The sequence below is a fragment of the Macrobrachium nipponense genome, chromosome 4 (genome assembly GCF_015104395.2).
Source record: "Macrobrachium nipponense isolate FS-2020 chromosome 4, ASM1510439v2, whole genome shotgun sequence".
In the NCBI taxonomy this organism is placed as follows: Eukaryota; Metazoa; Arthropoda; class Malacostraca; order Decapoda; family Palaemonidae; genus Macrobrachium; species Macrobrachium nipponense.
Genome location: NC_061100.1, coordinates 45,617,994 through 45,637,993, shown reverse-complemented (window position 1 = coordinate 45,637,993; position 20,000 = coordinate 45,617,994). Strand labels below are relative to the sequence as shown.

The 20,000-nt window shown below is 47.7% G+C and overlaps 1 long non-coding RNA gene across 1 annotated transcript in view; it reads left to right on the top strand.

Annotated features, from left to right (window-relative positions):
• The window catches only part of LOC135211644 (uncharacterized), a 496,591-nt gene that overhangs the window by 455 nt on the left and 476,136 nt on the right, over positions 1-20,000 (top strand). The window lies entirely within an intron of this gene.

Here is a 20,000-nt window from a genome sequence, read left to right as displayed (position 1 = left end):
ATTACCTAGATCTACCACTTTTATCTGTGAACATGTCTCAGATTGTTAGCATATTGTTGTGACAAATGAATGTTTGGAGATTGCAATTCTGATATCAGACCATCACTCCGCACGGACTGCAAGAAACGGTTCCGCGTATAAGAAAGCCACTAGGGATTGGGGGATCAAATGCATTTTAGCCATGTTTAGTACTATCCAGGGGGGCGAGGCGGTTAAATACATTCGACCAACCAAAATAACAGCGAATTCTAAATAAGCAACCACCAAAATACAATAGAAAAATCAATTACTTTGCTCTACCGCCTTAGAAGTAGCTACCTGAGAGGAATCTTGGCGCGCTATGTAAAACTCTTAGTAGTGACTAGGCCAATAGGTTATTAGTTGTATGTAGGCTTCAGTTGCACCGGCTGCATTTTTTTTCAAGGGGCAGGCCACATATAGGATGCTGTCTGTGCCGTCGATTGAAACGTTTTAAACATGCAACGGCAGATTTAGGGTTGTTTGAAAAAAATGTTTTTTATTAAAGGTGGTTTCTCAACGAAATTCCGGACCGCCGCCTTTACTGCAGGACGATGTAAACAAGTTCCAGAAAACTGTTATTCGATTAAGATGGTTAAATTTTTACATGTGCAACAAATAATGGTTTAATTCATGTACTAGTCATCAATCGAAGTGCAACAGAAACTGGTAATAATAAGAAAACGAAGATTAGTAGCCAAGGCTACACCAATTCCCTCAAACTACTCATTTGACAAGATGTTATGTAATTAAACTACATACAACTTAATTTAAAAAAAAAAACACGGAAAAGAAATTTATGGTAAAAGTTATCGAATCATCACACTAAGAAAAAAAAATGGCCATTGAGAATGGTACAGACTAGGAAGAGAATCGTAGGCAAGCTAACGTTAGGCCTACTCCTACTGGTTCGGCAGGTATTCATCCATGGTTTCGTACTTTTTTGGAGAAAAGTTTTATTTACTATGTGGTAGTCTTTGTTTAGGAGCCTTAGAATGAAAAAAAAAATGTCTAGGCTAGCCATTTCTGTCGTCGGTCTGTTTACAAGATGTTGAGCATTATGGGAAAAAGTTATATTCAGTTAAGCTTTTCGTCAAAACTTTCGCCAAACAAACACCGGTGTAGCCAAACTTACTCTCATTCACACAGACAACATTCCTACATGCATAGCTATATCGTGAGAATTTTCACACGTTTATTCCCTTCACGATTCTGTTATTCTCACTAACATTTTATGTTTGCTAACATTACAATTCAATTCCTTTTGTTTCGGCGCATAATATTCCATTTCCCATAGTAGTACTTCCAACATTCTGTAATACCATCGTGTGTTCGTGTCCTTGCTGCGACGTGAATTTTTAAAGGAGCCTTAGTAAAGGTAAAGCTCCGAGTTAAAAGGAAAAAAAAAAACCCGATGAGTGACAACATAGCTCCCACCTCTTCTGATTGCGAAAAAGAAGGAAAAAAACCCGAATCCTTGCTTCAGTTTACAAGCTGCAACAACACTAGGCTACTCAAATCTGACTTCAACACTCAGGCCTGCTGCAGCGTTATTCATCCTGCTTTTTCCCTTGATTCATAAGGACTCGATGGCAATTTTCTCACCACACCTCTCTTCAAGTACAAGTTACTTTGTCTAGGAACCAGATAGCCTAGCAGATTGGATAATTTATAGTACTGGGTTAGAGACCACAAATTCTTGGAACAACGTTCTGAAAGCTTCCGGAAATAACAACGAAGCAAAGGTTGTTGGTTTGTAGAAATTGTTGGAAGAACCTATACCTACTTATCCTTTCCTATTTTCAGAGTAGTAGGGTAAAAAACCGCATGGTACAGGGGTGGACCATTTACGATCAGCGTGAACAACCCCCCAAAAAAGTACATTATGACGCGTCCTGACATCAGAGATGGGCATCAGTCGCGACTTGTTGTTGGTGAGAAACGGAGCTAAAGACCTCTACTCCGGTGTCAGGCCACGTTGTAATGTACTTTTCTTGGGGTTGTACACATTGATCGTACATGGTCCACCCCTGTACCATGCGGTTTTTTACCCTATTAGCATAGCCTAAGTAGCTAGTACGGTGTTTCTACAGAAGCAGTCCGCACCGACTGCAAGGAACTTAACCAAGGATACGACATCCACTAGGGATTGGGGCGTTCAATGTAATTCGCCGTGTTTAGCACTGGCCCCTGGGGAGTTAATTAGAGTCCTAATAAATATTACGATAGATCTAGGGTACCTATCCGCGGCATCCCAGACTATGGCAGTTGCTGTTTTTCTATGCAGCTTTACCAACAACAAGAATTTGAAGTAATATTTATTCGGACGACTGTAATTTACCTTTGAACTCTATCCTACGGTAAAGGGGGTACCATTCTTTCAGCATTCGACATTTCAATTAGCCTAGCTACTTATTCAGCATTTACAATTTCCATTAGCCCAGCTACTTATTCAGCATTTACAATTTCCATTAGCCTAGCCTTGTCGTTCAACATTCGGCCAATTCAATTAGCTTAGCCCATCCTATTTATTCAACATTCGCCCTATTCAGTTAGCCTACCCCAGCCTCAATCAACATTCTCCCTATTCAATTAGCTTATCCTAGGATATCCATAGAACATTCACCCAATTTAATTAGCCTAACCCAACCTATTAAATCAGTTTCATGTCTAGTATAGGCTGTGTATGTTTGACCTTCGTAAGTATTAATTTTTACATAAATACTTAGCTATTGAATTTTTCATGGGTTGGAGCTTCTCATGTATTTTATATAACTTTTATGATAAATTTTGAGAGTAAGTTTTTATAAAATATGACCACATTGTTCGATCTTCTTACTCTCCTTATTAAAAAGTGGACATTATAAGTCCTGCAGAACTGTTGCTTTGAGTAAATTTGATGCCCTTTCAGAAGATGAATAATTGTAAATCAGTTTTTTGCGCCACAGTCAATCAGTTTAAGAATATCTTCAGATTAAGGTAGCATATGAACATTTTGGATCTATTTGTAAGTCAAGAAGTTGATGAAGATGAGCCTAGTAAATTAAGTGAAATAACTCAACAGTTGGATTAGCATGATCCAGTTCTAGATAGATTAGCTGAGCAAAAGCAAGAATTCAACAGTTTTCAAACACGAAACAGATGTTAACTCTAGCAAGCCTGAAATGGCTGTTAAGTTGCCTAAACTGACGTGCAAGGAATCTGATGGCAAGTTAGCTAACAAATTACAGTTCAAAACCTTTTGATACCATTTAATAAACTGCGTTGATGCTTGTGGAACAATATCTGATTCCAACAAACTTGTATATTTGTGTATTTCTCTATCTCACCATGCATTCAATGTCATTTCTCACACTGAAAGAGAAATTTTTAGATGTTCCACGTAATATAGAAAAATGTTTAGGTAGATCTATAGTACTATTCTGTGGCGAGCTAGATTATGCTAATTGACGTTTTTCTATACAGTTTTACTGCCTGAATAAGAATTTAAAGTAATTTTTTTTTCAGCCAGCTCTAATTAACTTGTAATTTACCTTTGTACTCTATCCTACGATAAGGGGGACCGATGGGAATGCGGGGTTTTGGGTGGGGTAAAACACTTGAGAAAATTTGCTGTCCAACTCTTATCCTACGGTAAGGGGGATTGATGGGAAAGCGGGGTTACGGGTGGGGTAAAACACTTGGTGGAAGGTCTTGCCGTCTTTTTGTGATATTTCCTCTTATTTATGACATTTAAAACATGTGATATAAACTAATATAAGCGATAAAAAACAAAATTATAATGGAGCCGTTACATAGGCAAAGTCCACCTAGAACTATTACTGTTATGTTGTTGATTGTATTGCGCATGCACTGTATTATAGGGGAGCTTTTTTTTTTTGTCCACACACCTACTCCTAAGTGAGGCAAAGGAGGGTTTTTTTTTGGTGGGAGGTTACATGTATTTAGCTAATCATGCCGAAATATTAAATATACTTTACCATAGGTTTTGGGGGAATTCATGCACCAAGTTACATGTATTATTTGTTCCGATACGTGTACAAACCCTCGGTCCTTTAACAATTCGAAGGTAACTTAGCGGCAGCTGAACCGGTCGTAAGCTTCAAACAAGGGGGTTCGGTAGTTAACTACTTGTCCGGCAGTTGGCGGTCAGCGCGACTGCGATGAGAGGAGTCACTTTGCTTTTGGCTGCGCTGGTGGATGGACGTATTGCTCGCCTCTCTGCCCGCTGTTTTGTCGTATGCCTGGTTTGCTTCATATCGTGAAGTTATTTTCCCTTTTTCTCTTACTAGTGTGTTTGTGCAAAACTAACGTGAGTACTTGGTTGTGTTTTGTATTTTCATACTGTGTTATTGTTGGAATTATGGATTCCTGAGAGCTGGAAAGACCCCCTCGCCCCGTCAACCGCAGATTGTGCCCTGGTGTGGAGGGCCGTAAGTGTGGGGCCTTTCGGTCCACTTTCGAGGTAGACCCTCATGAATTGTGCGCTCGGTGCCGAGGGCGCGAACTATCTCGCTCCGAGCCCTGTGAAATTTGTATTGTTTGGTTGGAGGAGCAGTGGGAGCGGTATGAAGGGAGGAAGGGAGTAAGCCAGCCAGGGAGTCATCGGAGGGTTCTCCTGTTACTCCTTTGGTTACGGATAAGTCTTCTTCTTTCTTCCCTCCATCTTGGATCCCTCGTATGGCTCCTTCCCCTTCGTGGGGGGGGGGGGGGTTATCTCGCTCATTCTCTTCTCTCGATCAGTTGAGCGTAGAGGAGGGGGCTAGGTAACCCGACGTGCAGTTGTATTCGGGGTTGTCCATTCGCTTGGGGTGGGAACTGTTCCCCCCGGGCGAGGGGAAACCCCCCCCCCCCACTAACCTGACTACCCTTTCTTCCTCAGATTTGCCTGCCACGGGGGATGATCTCGGCTGGGTCTGGTACTCGCTGGGACTCCAGGGGACACAGAGTGTTCAGGGGCTGCTCAGTCATCTGTTGAGAGGGACCAGGCCGGTAACTCATGGCCCGATCATGACCACGACCACGACGGTATCCCCGCCAGGCAACGCTGCTCCACCGCACCTGGTCTATACCCAGCTCGTTGCCATGGTTAGCCCGACAGCAGCTGTTCAGGCGCCGCTGCCGGATGTTGAGAGGTTTACTGTGACACCGCCGCCTGGTTTTGCCGCTCTTGCTCCAGCCCCTGACTTCCGGTTTCCCAAGAGCTCTCCATTAGACCTGCCGCCAGTACAGAGGATGCCGCTGGTTCCTGCCCCGCCTCCTGTTCCTGTGATCGCTGCCGCTCCAGTACCAGTTCCTGCTGCTGTCGTTCCTGCCCGTGGTGTTGCTGCCCCCACCCCAGGTCTGTCCGGACAGGTGCAGCCAGGCCCTGTCGCTTCGGCAACTGCCCTGGTTCCGTCCTGGATGGAAGACCTGACAGTGGTCCTGAGGAAGGTGGCGAAGAAGAAGAAGAAGAAGAGGAGGAAGGTGTTGTTGTCATCTTCATCATCATCTTTGTTGTCGTCTGCTGCCGCCACTTCCCCTTCGACTTCTAAGGCCCCACAGCCGAAGAAGAAGAAGGTAGCCTCCTCCCCCTCTAAGAAGGCTCGCTCTGAGACCTCTAAGGGTCCGTCCCACCCCGGTGGGATGGTTGGGACTTCGCTAGTCCTCCTGTTCCTTCGGGAAAGGGGCCCGTCTCTCCTCCTGCAAGGAAGAAGAAGATGGGGACCGGAGGAGTGCCGGCTAACACCGGTACCTCATCGCCTGGCGCCAGAGGTGCTGCCTTGACGCCTGGTACCGTCACGACCTCCCGTTCGCGAGAGGTACCAAGTGTACGGTTGCCCGCGGGTGACCGTGCAGCCAAGACCCAGGCAACGGAGTTTGCTCGGCGCCAGGATCCAGGCATGGAGCGGAAGACTGGCGGGAGTCGCCCAGGTGACTCCCACCAGGCCAGCGATCGCTCTCGTGGCGAGCCGCCGGTACCCAGGGTTGACGCGACGGTCCCAGACCGGCCGCGGGCTGAAGGGAGGAAGGGGTCCCTTCCAAGCGGCGCGACGCGCCGTGAGGACAGGCCTCGCTCCCACCGCGACAGCGGACTCTGCCGGTCCCCTGACCGCTGCTCCCACCGGGACCGGGCGGAGAGGGGGACCAGCAGCAGCTCTTCTGACACTCAGGACCGTCGCCGCTATTCTCGGTCCAGCCGCTCTCCCAGGGAGAGCCGCTTGACCAGGCCTGCAGCTCGATCCCCACCGCGGGTTGGTGAGCGTTTGCAGCCCCCCCAGCACACCGGTTCTGCCGGTGGGCGTGGGGGGAGCGTCAGGTCTACCTCTCCTATCCCTTCAACTTCCTCGGGGTACACCAGGAAGAGCGAGGGGATCAGGAGTGGTCGCGAGGGGGACGCTCCTCGCGATACCCTATGAACCTGGCACGGTCCTAGAACCGACCAGATTGTATGCGCAAGCGGCAGGAGGAGACTGCGAGGGGTCTGTTGTGGTTCCTCCTGTGGAAGGAGGAGGGTCTTGGGAGGTGTTCTCGCTGGATGGGCTGGATGGCCCGTCTCAGCAGGACGCAGTCACTCCCGAGATTCAGAGGTCGTTCGCTGGGGTTATTGCGCTGCTTCGTCAGCACAACAACCTCGGGGAAGGATCGCTGCTCCCAGCTTCTGAGCCTACATCGGGTTTGGAGTCGTTCTGGGGACCCAAAAAGGAACCCTGGGCGACGGTAGGTCTGCCGCGATCAGCCTTGGCCGACAGTGTGCTGAGCCAGGTGGACACTCTCATGTCTGGACGGGAGGGTTCGCTTCGATCCGGCAATTGTCCAAGCTCCTTTCCCCACCTCTACCGCGACAGAGGCGATTCTACGTGCCATCGGAGGACCCTCTGCCGCCCAAGCAGGTTAACCCGGAGCTAGCTAGGCTAACTCCGGGGGTGTCTCTTCAGCACCTGCTGTCAGAGAGCCTCTGGTTCTCGCAGCAAGAGGCACTTGCATTGGAATCTACTGCCATGGCAGCATTCCAAGCAGTCTCCTGGATAGACCTGTGGTCCCTCACAGTGTCTAAAGCCACGACCTCTTCGGGAAACATCACTCCTGAAGGGGACCTTGCTTTCGTGAGACTGTGCCAGTCTGGAGGTAGGGCTATCTCCTACCTGGCCCACCAGACGGCTAACCTGTAGGCCAACCTGGTTCTGAGGCATAGGGATGCTGTCCTCACTTGAGTAACCAGGTCAGCAGGGTGTGAGGCGGCCTTGGGTCTTGGCAATGGACTGGTGCAGAGTTTCTCCTCTCTCTTTCCCAGAGAGATGGTGGACGCTGCGGTGGAACAATGGCGCACTGATGACAGTGACCGTTTAGTCCACCAAGCAGTCTCGAAGACGGCTGGGCAGCCTCGAGCTACTGCGGCTAAACCCAAGAGTTTAGCTAGTGCTTTCTCTGCAGCTAAGATGATTGCTTCGTCGAAGCCGAGAGGAAAGACTCTGCCTTTGACTTCGAGGAGGAGCCGGGAAGAAGTCAAAGAGAGGAGGGAAACGCTAGGGACGGCGTTCCCCCTCACCTGCTGCCGGAAGTTTTGGGGGTGCCTGGCGAGCCATTGGGTGGGCAACATGGCAGCCCTACGGAGTGGAGACCTGGATAGTGAACGTCCTTCGGGAGGGATATTTACTACCCTTCAAGTCTCGGCCACCCCTCACCTCCAACCCGGTCCATCTACAGACGTACGTTCCTGGTTCGGCCAAGGAAGTAGAAGCCATGCTGAGCAAACGAGCTGTGGAGATCGTATGGGATCAGTCGCCGGGCTTCTACAGTCAACTTTTCCTGGTGGAAAAGTCCTCGGGGCTGGCGCCCGGTGATAGATCTCTCTCCCTTGAACCAATTCGTTTTCCAGACTTAGTTCACGATGGAAACAGCACGGTCAGTGCTCGATTCCATCAGGGAGAATGACTTCATGCTTTCTGTGGATCTGAAGGACGCATATTTCCAGATACCCATCCATCAATCCTCCAGGAAGTACCTCTGCTTCATCCTCGATGGGACGGTGTACCAGTTCAGGGTACTTTGTTTCGGTCTCTCTACTGCCCCACAAGTGTTCACGCGAGTGTTTACTCTGGTGTCGGCTTGGGCCCACTCGGTAGGGATACGTCTTCTTAGATATCTCGACGATTGGTTAGTCATGGCTCGCAGTTGCTACAGGACAGGGATCGACTCCTCGAATTCTGCCGCGATCTGGGGATCGTAGTGAATTACGAGAAGTCAGATCGCGAGCCCAAGCAGAGGATGAAGTACCTGGGCATGCTGATTGATATGCTAGCAGGGCGAGTCTTCCCCGCAGACTCGCGGATCAGCAGGTTCAGGGAGGCAGCAGGATGGTTCCTGTCCCTACAGGAGCAGCCAGCTCAGCAGTGGCAGGTCGTGATCGGTCACCTGTTGTCTCTCGAGAAGTTAGTCCCTCACGGGCGTCTTCACCTGCAGTCTCTTCAATGGAGACTAAAGGAGTGTTGGTCACGGGCAAGAGACCCACCTTACTTCCCCATGTCTCTCATGGAGGAGGTGAGGCAGTACCTAGCCTGGGGGCTGGATGACGGAAACCTCGTAAGAGGAGTGCCTCTTCGCACTCCCCCCCCGGAGTTGTTGCTGATTTCAGAAGCATCGACCGAGGGATGGGGCGCGCACCTGGAGGAGTTGCTGGCTGCGGGTGTGTGGAATCATCACGACAAGCACCTTCACATCAACGTCCTGGAGCTCAAGGCAGCGTTTCTCGCTCTCCAAGAGTTTCAAGACCGTCTGGATGGGACACTCATCAACACCACGGTAGTGGTGTACGTCAACAAACGGGGGCCTAGTGTCCCTCCCGTTGTATCAGTTGATGTTGCAGGTGCACGAGTTGGCCGTGGCACACTCAGTAGAGCTGTCACCCCGCTACATTCCAGGCAAAAGGAATGTAGTGGCAGACAAGCTCAGCCATCGGGATCAGGTGATAGGAACCGAGTGGTCCCTTCACCCAGACGTGGCAGAAAGGCTCTTCAACCTGTGGGGGCGTCCAGTTGTGGACTTGTTCGCCACCCAGCACAACGGAAAACTCCAGGTTTTCTACTCAGTTGTACTGGACCCATGGGCAGCTGCAGAGGACGCTCTTCAACACCCGTGGGACAACCTCTTCGTGTACGCCTTTCCCTTGTTCTGTCTGATTTGCAAGGTGATCAGCAGGGTGCTGGTCACCCTGAATCTTTGGATGATTCTGGTGGCACCCAAATGGCCTCAGGCCGTTTGGTACCCGGACCTGCTGGCTCTGTTCGCTGAAGCACCGAGAGAGATTTCCCCCTGGCACAACCTTCTGTGCCAGCCACACGTAGAATGGTACCACCGTTCAGTTCGGTCCCTATGTCTTCACGGCTGGCTGTTATCCACCATCTCTTGTGAGCGAGAGGCTTTTCTCGCCGAGCAGCAACAGAGATGGCTGGGTACCTCAGACAGTCCTCTGCAGCTGTATACCAGGGAAAGTGGTCCGTCGTCTGTGGTTGGTGTCGTGGACGGGGTCTCTCTCCTCTCAGAGCCACTCTTCAGCAGGTAGCGGATTTCCTCGTTTTCCTTCGCCGAGAGAAGCTCCTCTCTGTCTCCGCAGTTAAAGGATACAGAGTTGCCCTAACACTACTCTTTAAACTGCGAGGAGTGGATATCTCCTCCTCCTTCGATATTTCCCTCCTTATGAAGAGCTTCGAGAGGTCTTGCCCACCCAGGGAACTCAGGCCCCCAGGGTGGGATGTGACTCTCGTCCTTAGGAGTTTGACTCGAAGACCCTTCGAGCCACTCCGAGAGTTGTCAGACAGGGATCTGACCCTCAAGACCCTCTTCCTGCTGGCCCTGGCATCGGCGAAGAGAGTAGGGGAACTTCATGGTCTTTCCTTCGACGTTAAGCATTCCAGGGGATGGGGATCTGTGACGCTCGATTTCGTCCTGGACTTCGTAGCGAAGACTCAGAATCCTTCGGTCCCTGACGACCGGTTCGAGTCTTTCATGATCCCCTCCCTGAAGGACTTCGCTGATACGATGGGGATGAGATGCTGCTTTGTCCTATGAGGGCGCTACGGGGCTATCTGAAGAGAACTCGGCACCTCAGGCCTGAGTGTCGACGCCTCTTTGTTAGCACCGGGGTTACCAAGAACACACTTTCTTTCTGGCTACGTGAGGTGATCTGGAGGGTGTACGACGTGGATGGTAGTGACGACACCCATACCCTTCGTCCGAGAGCTCACGAAGTCAAGAGGTATTGGTCCAACCCTTGCGTTCCGCAAGAACTTCTCCGTGGCGCAGGTTCTGAAGGCAGGGGTTTGGGCCAACCAGACCACCTTTACTTCCTTCTACCTTCGGGATATTGCCCACAGGTCCTTGGACACCTTTTCCTTGGGACCCGTGGTGGTTGCTCAACAAGTTGTGTAGTTTACCCAGCAGCCGAGCAGACAGAACAGCATCGCATCCTTGTGTGACTGCATGAATGGACGAGTGGAAGAGAGTGTGACTGGCTTCTCTTACTCCTGCTTTCTTCCTCCTCTACCTGTGGGCAGAGGGCCGCGGTCGTCACTACGCTGAACAGGAAGCAGATGCAGGTAAGCTATGTGACCGAGCTCCATCCTATCCCTTTCAGTAGGGATAGGAGTGTTTATCCACCATTCCCCTACAAGGGGGGGAGTGGAAGCCAACAAGAGACAAACTCATGACTTCATATTGACTCTTGAAGTAGGAACTAGTTCTTGTTTGTTTGCTATTTATAAGAGGTACGCTGGCCTCCCTCTTATAAATTTGGTCCAGAGGTCTGGCCACTGATCCTGCAGTGCACACCCCGATCAGCTGGGCAGAGGCTAGGATCTCTCCCTTTGCTCTTACGACCAGGAAGGGAACCAAGGTCGGACGAACGCCAGTCTGTTCATAAGACTCAGATTCCACCCACCAATAAGTGAGTCTTCCTATTGTTAAAGGACCGAGGGTTTGTATACGTATCGGAACAAATCACAATTTGATTTATACATCATTTATCCTATTTACATTTCATCAATTTACAAAGCATTACTCAACCATTACTTTAACGTTTTCCTTTAATTTTTGTTTCATATGATTTATGTAATATTGATATTGTATTATTCCTATTTACAAATATTCAAATTTGGGAGTTTGGTGGTTAAGTTATTATGGTCACCTTAATTTTATGCTCTCTTAAAGGGGGGAGGGTTCACCCCTGGCGTTAGGTTAGTATGTTAAACTATATGTTAGTCTTCTTAAATTAGTATCCTAACCTATATGTTAGTCTTCCTCTAAAACTGCTTTTCCTTCCCTAACCCAGTCAGGTCTAGTTAACACTTTGTACTAGGTTATGTTAGGTTATGTTGGTTAGGTTGGTATGCTAACCTGTATGTCAGTCTTCCTTTAAAAGTTTTTTTTTTCTTTACGGGGGGTATGGGGGACTCTGCCCCCCTGGTCAGGTAACACATTCTACTAGGTTAGGTTAGGTTAGTATGATAACCTATTTGTTAGGCTTCCTTTAAGTTTGCCTTTCTATAAGGGGCGTTACAGGAGGGCTCAGGTAACGCGTTCTACTAGGTTAGGTTGGTTAGGTTAGTATGCTAACCTATATGTTAGGCTTTCTTTAAGTTTGCCTTTCTATAAGGGGGGTTACAGGTAACACGTTCTGCTATGTTAGATTAAGTTAGGTTGGTTAGGTTAGTATGCTAAACTATATGTTAGGCTTCCTTTAAGTTTGCCTTTCTATAAGGGGGGGGGGGTGTTATTGGGGCAGAGCCGTCCCCCAGTCAGGTAACACGTTCTACTAGGTTAGGTTAGTATGCTAACCTATATGTTAGGCTTTCTTCAAGTTTACCTGTCTTTAAGGGGGGTATGTGGGTCAGAGCCCCTTGGTTAGATAATGTGTTGTACGTTAGGTAAGTCAAGTGGGTTATGTTATTGTGATAACCTTAATTTTCTGTTACTCTTAAGTGGTTGGTATGATAACCTCCTTTTTAGGTTGACATGCAAAACAATAGCAGCCGATTTACAATGTTTACTTCTTATAGCCATACATTTTAATTACTATAATTGTTGTTTTAACATTTATTACTAAGCACTACATACCATTATTCCAGTTCGTTATATATGTATATGTACTTAAAGTGAATAATAACCATGTCACTGATGCCACAGAAGTTAGTAATTCATTTTCAGAACACTTCGCTTGAGTCTCTGAGAAATCGGATAGTTCCCCAGGACATAATTTTAGAATGATGTAAGAACAACAGGTACTTGACTTTTCAGCAAAGAAAGCTGAATCATATAATATGCCTTTTTCTGAAAGGGAATTTGACTCAGCTTTATCTAGGAGCAAGAACACTGCCCCTGGTCCAGATGAGATTCCTTATGAAATGTTTAAACACATTTCAAGGAACACAAAACTTTTTATAATAAGTATTATCAATAGAATATGGGATGAAAGCAGCTACCCTAGCATATGGGAATTAGCTACCATGTTACCATTCCTTAAGCCTGGAAAAGATCATCTCTGTGCAGCAAGACTGATGTGGTATCTAGAGCACAACAATATTCTAACACCTTCTCAGTGAGGTTTTCAAAAAATGCGCTCCACCCTGGACATCTTACTGCAACTTGAAACCTGTCTGTGAAGCCTTTGCCTCCAAGCAACATCATGTGACAGTGTTTTTTGATATAGAAAAGGCATATGACACTGCTTGGAGACATGGGATTCTGAAGACTATGCATAATAGTGGTCTACGAGGCAAATTACCTTTATTTGTGAAATCATTTTCATACAATCAACTTACCTGTCAGATATATACATAGCTAAGACTCCGTCGTCCCCGACAGAAATTCAAATTTCGCGCCACTCGCTACAGGTAGGTCAGGTGATCTACCGGCCTGCCCTGGGCGGCAGGACTAGGAACCATCCCCGTTTTCTATCATATTTTCTCTGTCGCCGGTGGTATCAACATTGTTGCTATTACCTCCTGACTTAGATTCATATTTCATCCTTTGATCATCGTTTCTCGGCTTTTTGGTGACGTATCTGGATCGTGTTTTGGCATTCGCTACTGTGGACTGTTTTTGGAATTACTCTTTTGGATTTTTCTCAGTATGTCTGATTCAAATGTGAGTGTGAGAATGTGTGTGAATGTAGGCTGCAGGGTGAGGATACCGAAAGCTTCGGTTGATCCTCACACTGTATGCCGTAAATGTAGGGGGTTTCAGTGTTCTGCTAATAATACTTGTAAGGAATGCGAGGGATTAAATGCAGAAGAGTGGAAGACTTTGACTTCTTATTTGAAGAAGTTAGAGAGGGATAGGGTTAGACGTCTGAAAGGTGTGAGTTCAAGGCCTATTGAGCCTTTCACGGATAATTCTAATCCTACTGATTTAGATTCTCCCTATGTATCTCATTCTCAGAGTGTACTTTCGGATTCGGCCTCGGAAATCGCCAATCTGAAAGCTACGATTAGAGACATGAAGTCCAAGATGGCGGACTTCCAAGGTAAGGCTAGTGAAAGTGAGCATTACAGTGAAGTGAGTTCTCCCAGTGTTGTGGAGGGGGCGTTTGATCGTCCCTGCGACGCTCCCAGGCCTAGACCTCTTCCAAGCTCCCATGCCCAGAGGAGAAGGAAAGTCGAAAGCCTTAAGGAGGTCGTGGGGAATCCCCAACGGTCAGACGTCCCTTCAGCTAGCTCTGCTTCGTGGCAGGCTGCTCAAGGGCGCTATAGGAAAAGCGTCCTTCGTGAGTGTTTCTCGTCCTCTCCCTCTCCCTCTCCTAAACGAGGGTGGAAGGAGTCGAACTTGTCGAGACCGCTGAAGCGTCATATGCAAGAACCTGAAATAGATTCGAGCCCAGAGCGTTTTCTTTCTAGATGACACTCCCTCTTCTATTAAGAAGGCGAAGGTGGCGTCAGCGTCACCTGACGAGTACGCGGAAGTACCCTTTCCTACTTCTCCCCCGAGTGATGACGAAAGGCGTCATGCAGTGGACGTGGGAGAAGCGTCAAGGAGAATAATTATGGCAGTTCAAGAGCAACTGTCCTCTCTAGTGGGAGTTTTAGCGCCTCGTAGGAAGGACGTGGCGCTTCCAATCAAGAAGTCTCGTCCTCTCTCCCCTGCTAAACGAGAAGCGTCATGCAGACGGGAAGCTTCTAAACATCTTACAGAAGCTTCGGGTTCGAGAGCGAGAACGGTTGCTTACGAAAGTTTCGTAACGCCAGAGAGACGTAAGACGTCTTTTAGACATGAAGCGTCATTGAAAACTGTTCATAGACGTGACGCTCCGACCAATATTGTGACGCCAAGTAGGACGCCTTTGGAGAGCGGAGCGTCTTCCAGGCGCGAGGCGTCATCAAGACGTCAGCAGCCAAGTAAGCGAGAGACGTCAGCCAGGACGCTTGGCGAACGGGAAGCGTCATTCAAGCGGGAAGCGTCTTCTATTTTTCAAGAGAAGCCTGAGCTTGTGGCGCCTTCCAAGGCTATTAAAGCGGGAAAGAGGAAAGATTATCATTCCCTTAGCCCCTCTCCTATTAGGAGTTTGTCTCCTCCAGAAGAGGAACGTACGGAAAGGGGAGCGGAGACTCATGTAGATCCCGAGTTGGAAGAAAACTCGGATGATGAATATCAGGGAAGAGAAGGACTGTCGAACTATAAGGTTTTGACTGCCTTGCTTCTTGAGGAGTATGGAGACGAGTTGACTCCTGACCGCTCCTCCTTCTCCGCGCTCTCTCTTTCGAGTGCTAAGACGAAGAAGCCTTCGTCTTTTCTCAAAATGAAGCCCACCATTTCGATGAAGAGGGCCTTACAATCCTTAGACTCATGGATGAAGTCTAAGAAAGACTTAGTGAGAACAGTCTTCTGCATGCCTCCAGCAAGATTAGCTGGTAAAAGAGGCATTTGGTATCAGACGGAGAGAATATGGGTATGCTCTCCCTTCTACGTCGGAAGCAGATTTTTCGACCTTAGTTGACGCTTCACGTCGACAAGGTCTCAATTCGGCACGAATTACGTGGGTATTTCTGAACTGGACCATCTCCTCAAGGGACTCTTTCATGTATTGGAAGTTTTCAACTTCTTAGATTGGTCCCTTGGGGTGATGTCCAAGAAAGCCCATGATTCGGAAGGAATCGAACCTGAAGCCCGTTATGCAATATTGTCTTGTATTGACAAAGCGGTACAGGATGGCTCTTTTGAAATCTCCTCATTATTTGGAGCAGGTCTTCTAAAGAAGAGGACTGTATATGGGGCCTTCTTAACCAAGGCAGTCTCACACGCTCAGAGGGCAGCTCTACTGTATTCGCCTCTATCTGACTTTTTGTTCCCTTCTCAGTTAGTGAGGGACATTGCGCATTCTTTAACTGAGAAGGCGACTCAGGATCTTCTGACGCAGTCAGCAAGGAAGAAGAAACCTGTTTCTGCATCTGACAAGAAAGGACCTAGTACATCTGTTCAGCCCTTTCGAGGTGGTCCGACCTCCAGACCTCCCGCAAGAAGGACGGCTCCGGAGAAGAGAGGTAGGTCTGCCTTTCGTCCCTTTAAAAAGGGAAAATGAAGCTTCTATCCTCCAAGCACCAGTAGGTGCCAGGCTCCTGGGATTTGTGGAGGCCTGGACACTGATAAACGCAGACGCGTCTGCAGTGGCTATCATAAGGAAGGGATATCGTATCCCTTTCCTGAACACTCCTCCCCTAACGTCAATACCAAGGGAACTATCAGCCAAGTACAAGGATCCTGTGCTGAGGGATACTCTTCGATCGATGGTGGAACAAATGTGGGACAAGGAGAGCGATAGAACTAGTACTGGATCAAAACTCCCCGGGGTTTTACAATCGCCTTTTTCTGGTTGCGAAAGCCTCGGGAGGCTGGAGTAAGGGACCAGTACTGGACGTCAGCTCTCTGAACAAATTTGTTCAGAAGGAGAAGTTCTCCATGGAGACTTCTGCTTCAGTCCTAGCGTCATTACGACAAGGAGATTGGATGGTGTGTCTAGATCTCCAGGACGCCTACTTTCACGTCCCGATCCACCCTTCATCGAAGAAGTACCTCCGTTTCATGACGGGGGGAAGGATCTTTCAGTTCAGAGCCTTGTGTTTCGGCCTGTCCACAGGCTCCTCAGGTCTTCACAAGCCTGATGAAGAATGTGGCGAGGTTTCTTCACCTCAAAGGAGTAAATATCTCTCTGTATCTGGACGACTGGCTCATCAGGGCCAGATCAGAGAGACAGTGCTTGGAGGACCTAAAGTTAACTCTAGATTTGATCAAAGCGTTGGGATTGCTCGTGAACCTCGAGAAGTCTCAGCTGACCCCCAGACAAGACCTAGTCTATCTGGGGATTCGGATGGATTCTCGGGGTTTTCGAGTATTTCCTTCGCAAGAGAGAATCGCAAAAGGTTTGCGGATAGTCTCTCTCTTCTTAGGGAAGGAACATACGTCGGCGAGGGAATGGTTGAGCCTTCTAGGGACCCTTTCCTCGCTCGAACAGTTCTTCCCACTAGGAAGACTGCATTTACGTCCGCTTCAATTCTTCCTCAAGAAGTCTTGGAGCTGGAAAAAACCGGACAGCTTTCGGGACGTATTTCCCATTCCAGTGGAGATAAGATCGCACCTGGAATGGTGGTTGCCCCCTCTGGAAGAGAACAAAGGGATCTCTCTAAAAACACAGAACCCAGACCTAGTGTTGTACTCGACGCGTCGGAGAAAGGTTGGGGTAGCGACATTAGGCTCAGAAGAGGTGTCAGGCACCTGGGAACCAAGCAACAAGGTGACTGGCACATAAACTGCAAAAGAGCTCTTCGCCGTGCATCTGGCTTTGAAGAGTCTAGAACCTCTGGTGTCAAACAAAGTAGTGCAAGTAAACGTGGACAACACCACCGCACTTGCCTACATTCGGAAACAGGGAGGGACTCACTCCTCGTTCCTTTACGAACTGACGAGAGACCTATTGCTTTGGACGTCTCACAGGAACATCTCCCTTCTGACAAGGTTCGTACAGGGAGTAAAGAATGTGAGGGCGGACAGACTCAGCAGGAGGAACCAGGTCCTTCATACAGAGTGGACCCTACACGAGGAAGTGTGTCTAGATCTCTGGTCGCTGTGGGGGACACCTCATGTGGATCTCTTCGCAACATTCATTTCAAAAAGGCTACCAGTCTTTTGCTCGGTCGTGGAAGATCCAAGAGCACTTATGGTAGACGCCTTCCTGCTAAATTGGTCTCGAGTAGACGTATATGCTTTTCCCCCATTCAAAATCCTGGGATTAGTAATGAAAAAGTTTGTGGCGTCAAAGGAGACGAGGATGACGTTAATAGCCCCCTTTTGGCCGGCCCAGGATTGGTTCACGGAGGTGGTAGAGTGGATCGTAGACTTTCCAAGATCCCTACCAAGAAGGACGGATCTTCTCAGACAACCACACTTCAAGAAGAGGTACCATCAAAACCTCCCGCTCCCCTCGCTCATGACTGCCTTTCGACTATCGAAAGACTTGTCAGAGCGAGAGGCTTTTCTCGCGAAGTGGCAAGCGCGATCGACGGAGAGCATCGCAGAACCTCCACTACGAAAGATATCACCAATCGAAGTGGGAGGTTTTTAGAAGGTGGTGTAGATCCAAGAAGTTGTCCTCCTCCACTACCTCTATAGCGGAAATTGCTGATTTCCTGCTATTCCTGAGAGAGAAATCTCATCTAGCCGTATCCACAATAAAGGGATACAGAAGTATGCTCTCGGCTGTATTCAGGAATAGAGGATTAGATCTGGCAGATAATAAAGATCTCCACGATCTCATAAGATCATTTGAGACTTCAAAGTCGAAGGAACCAGTACCTCCGAACTGGAACCTAGACGTAGTCCTCAAGTTTCTTTCATCTGAAAGATTCGAACCTCCTCATCTGGCATCGTTTAGAGACATCACCAGAAAATGCCTATTCCGATTATCTTTAGCTACGGCAAAGAGAATTAGTGAATTACATGCTCTGCAGGATAAAGTAGGATTCAAGGGAGACTCAGCTATTTGCTCGTTTAAGACCCTGTTTTTAGCTAAAAACGAGAATCCCACGAATCCCTGGCCTAAGTCATTCGAAGTCAAAGGCATATCGAGTCTCGTAGGCAGAGAAGCAGAGAGGTCTCTATGCCCTGTTAGAGCTCTGAAGTTCTACCTTCAGAGAAAGCATCAGATGGGAGGCTCTAGACAAGGTCTTTGGTGCGCGGTAAAAGACCCCACAAGACTGATGTCCAAGAATGCGCTGGCATTCTTTGTGAGAAACGTCATTAAAGACGCTCATAAGGTCCTGTCCTGACGAACAGTTACAACTGTTGAGAGTAAAAGCTCATGAAGTGAGAGCTGTGGTAGCGACGTCTCTCTCGTTTCATAAGAATATGTCGCTTAAAAACATCATAGATACGACATTTTGGAGATGCAACTCAGTATTTGCATCTCATTACTTGAAAGACGTTCGTGTGACATATGAGAAGTGTTTTTCTCTAGGTCCTTTCGTATCGGCGGATACGATTCTGGGTACGGGAGCCGACACCAATCCTTAATGTATATACTTTTCTTCTTTTGGATATGGTCTGGAGTCTCTTCGAACAATGGAGGACTTGGTTTAGGCACGGGCGCGGCCGTCTATGTTGTTCAGTAAGAGAATCCTGTCATATCCAATTAGATGAGTATAATTTTTTTTGAAAATTATGTATGTGTGCGTAGTGGTTTTGAGTTAAAGGGAGGTTGTTTTGTGACTGAGTTCGGGGATGAAACTCGGAACAATCCTGAGTTCTCAACAGATGGTTAGGATCAGGTGGTCGGGATTGGTTGTGTGCTCCTTCATAAGGTGTATTGTCATATAAGTGGATCAGCACCCATTGACAAAGTCCTTTTAGGCTCTGCCGAGTAAGCGGATAAGACCCCATCGGCAGACCCACAAGAACTCTTGGCCATAGATCATATATCTCGCTAAAGTTTCTTGAGGTGATGCAGACTACTGGGCAAACACCCACAAAGTCTACCACCTATCAGGTAGGAACCAAGGTTTTATTTATACCTACAACATATGTTGTTTACCTGTCTATTCCATATAGTAGCTGTCTCTTACCCTCCACCGAAAGGTGCCAATCAGCTATGTATATATCTGACAGGTAAGTTGATTGTATGAAAATGATATTGTTATTATACAATAAAGTTTCATACATACTTACCTGGCAGATATATACAATTAAAGGCCCACCCAACCTCCCCGCAGGAGACAGGTGGAAGAGAGAAAATATGATAGAAAACGGGGATGGTTCCTAGTCCTGCCGCCCAGGGCAGGACGGCCGGTAGATCACCTGACCTACCTGTAGCGAGTGGCGCGAAATTTGAATTTCTGTCGGGACGACGGGAGGTCTTAGCTATGTATATATCTGCCAGGTAAGTATGTATGAAACTTTATTGTATAATAACAATATCATTTTTACATCGTAGGTATTTTAAAGTTAAAGTTGGCAGTACTTTATCAGAGAAAAGGTGGCAAGAAGAAGGTGTTCCCCAGGGCAGTGTTCTCAGTGTAACACTTTTTGCTCTGGCCATAAACAGTGTTGCAGCTGTTATTCCAAGAGAGGTTTTAAAGATGACTTGTCAATATCCTTTGCTGCCACCCGGATGACTGTAGCCAAAAGAAAGCTACAATTAACAATAAATAAAATAGTAAGTTGGGCTGAGAAACAGGGTTTTAAAATCTCTGTAAGCAAGACTACTGCTGTCCACTTCTGTCGGATCGGGGGAGTGCATCCTGACCCAGATCTCTATTTGTATGGCCGTAGAATCCCACGTGTAGAACAAGCACACTTCTTAGGCCTAGTTTTTGACAGTAGATTGACTTGGGTCCCCCATATCAAACATATAAAAGCAAAGAGCCTAGAAGCTCTACACATCTTGAAGGTGCTTTCTCACACCAGTTGGGGAGCTGATAGAAATCTTTTACTAAAGCTTCATAAATCTTTAATCTTGTCAAAGCTGT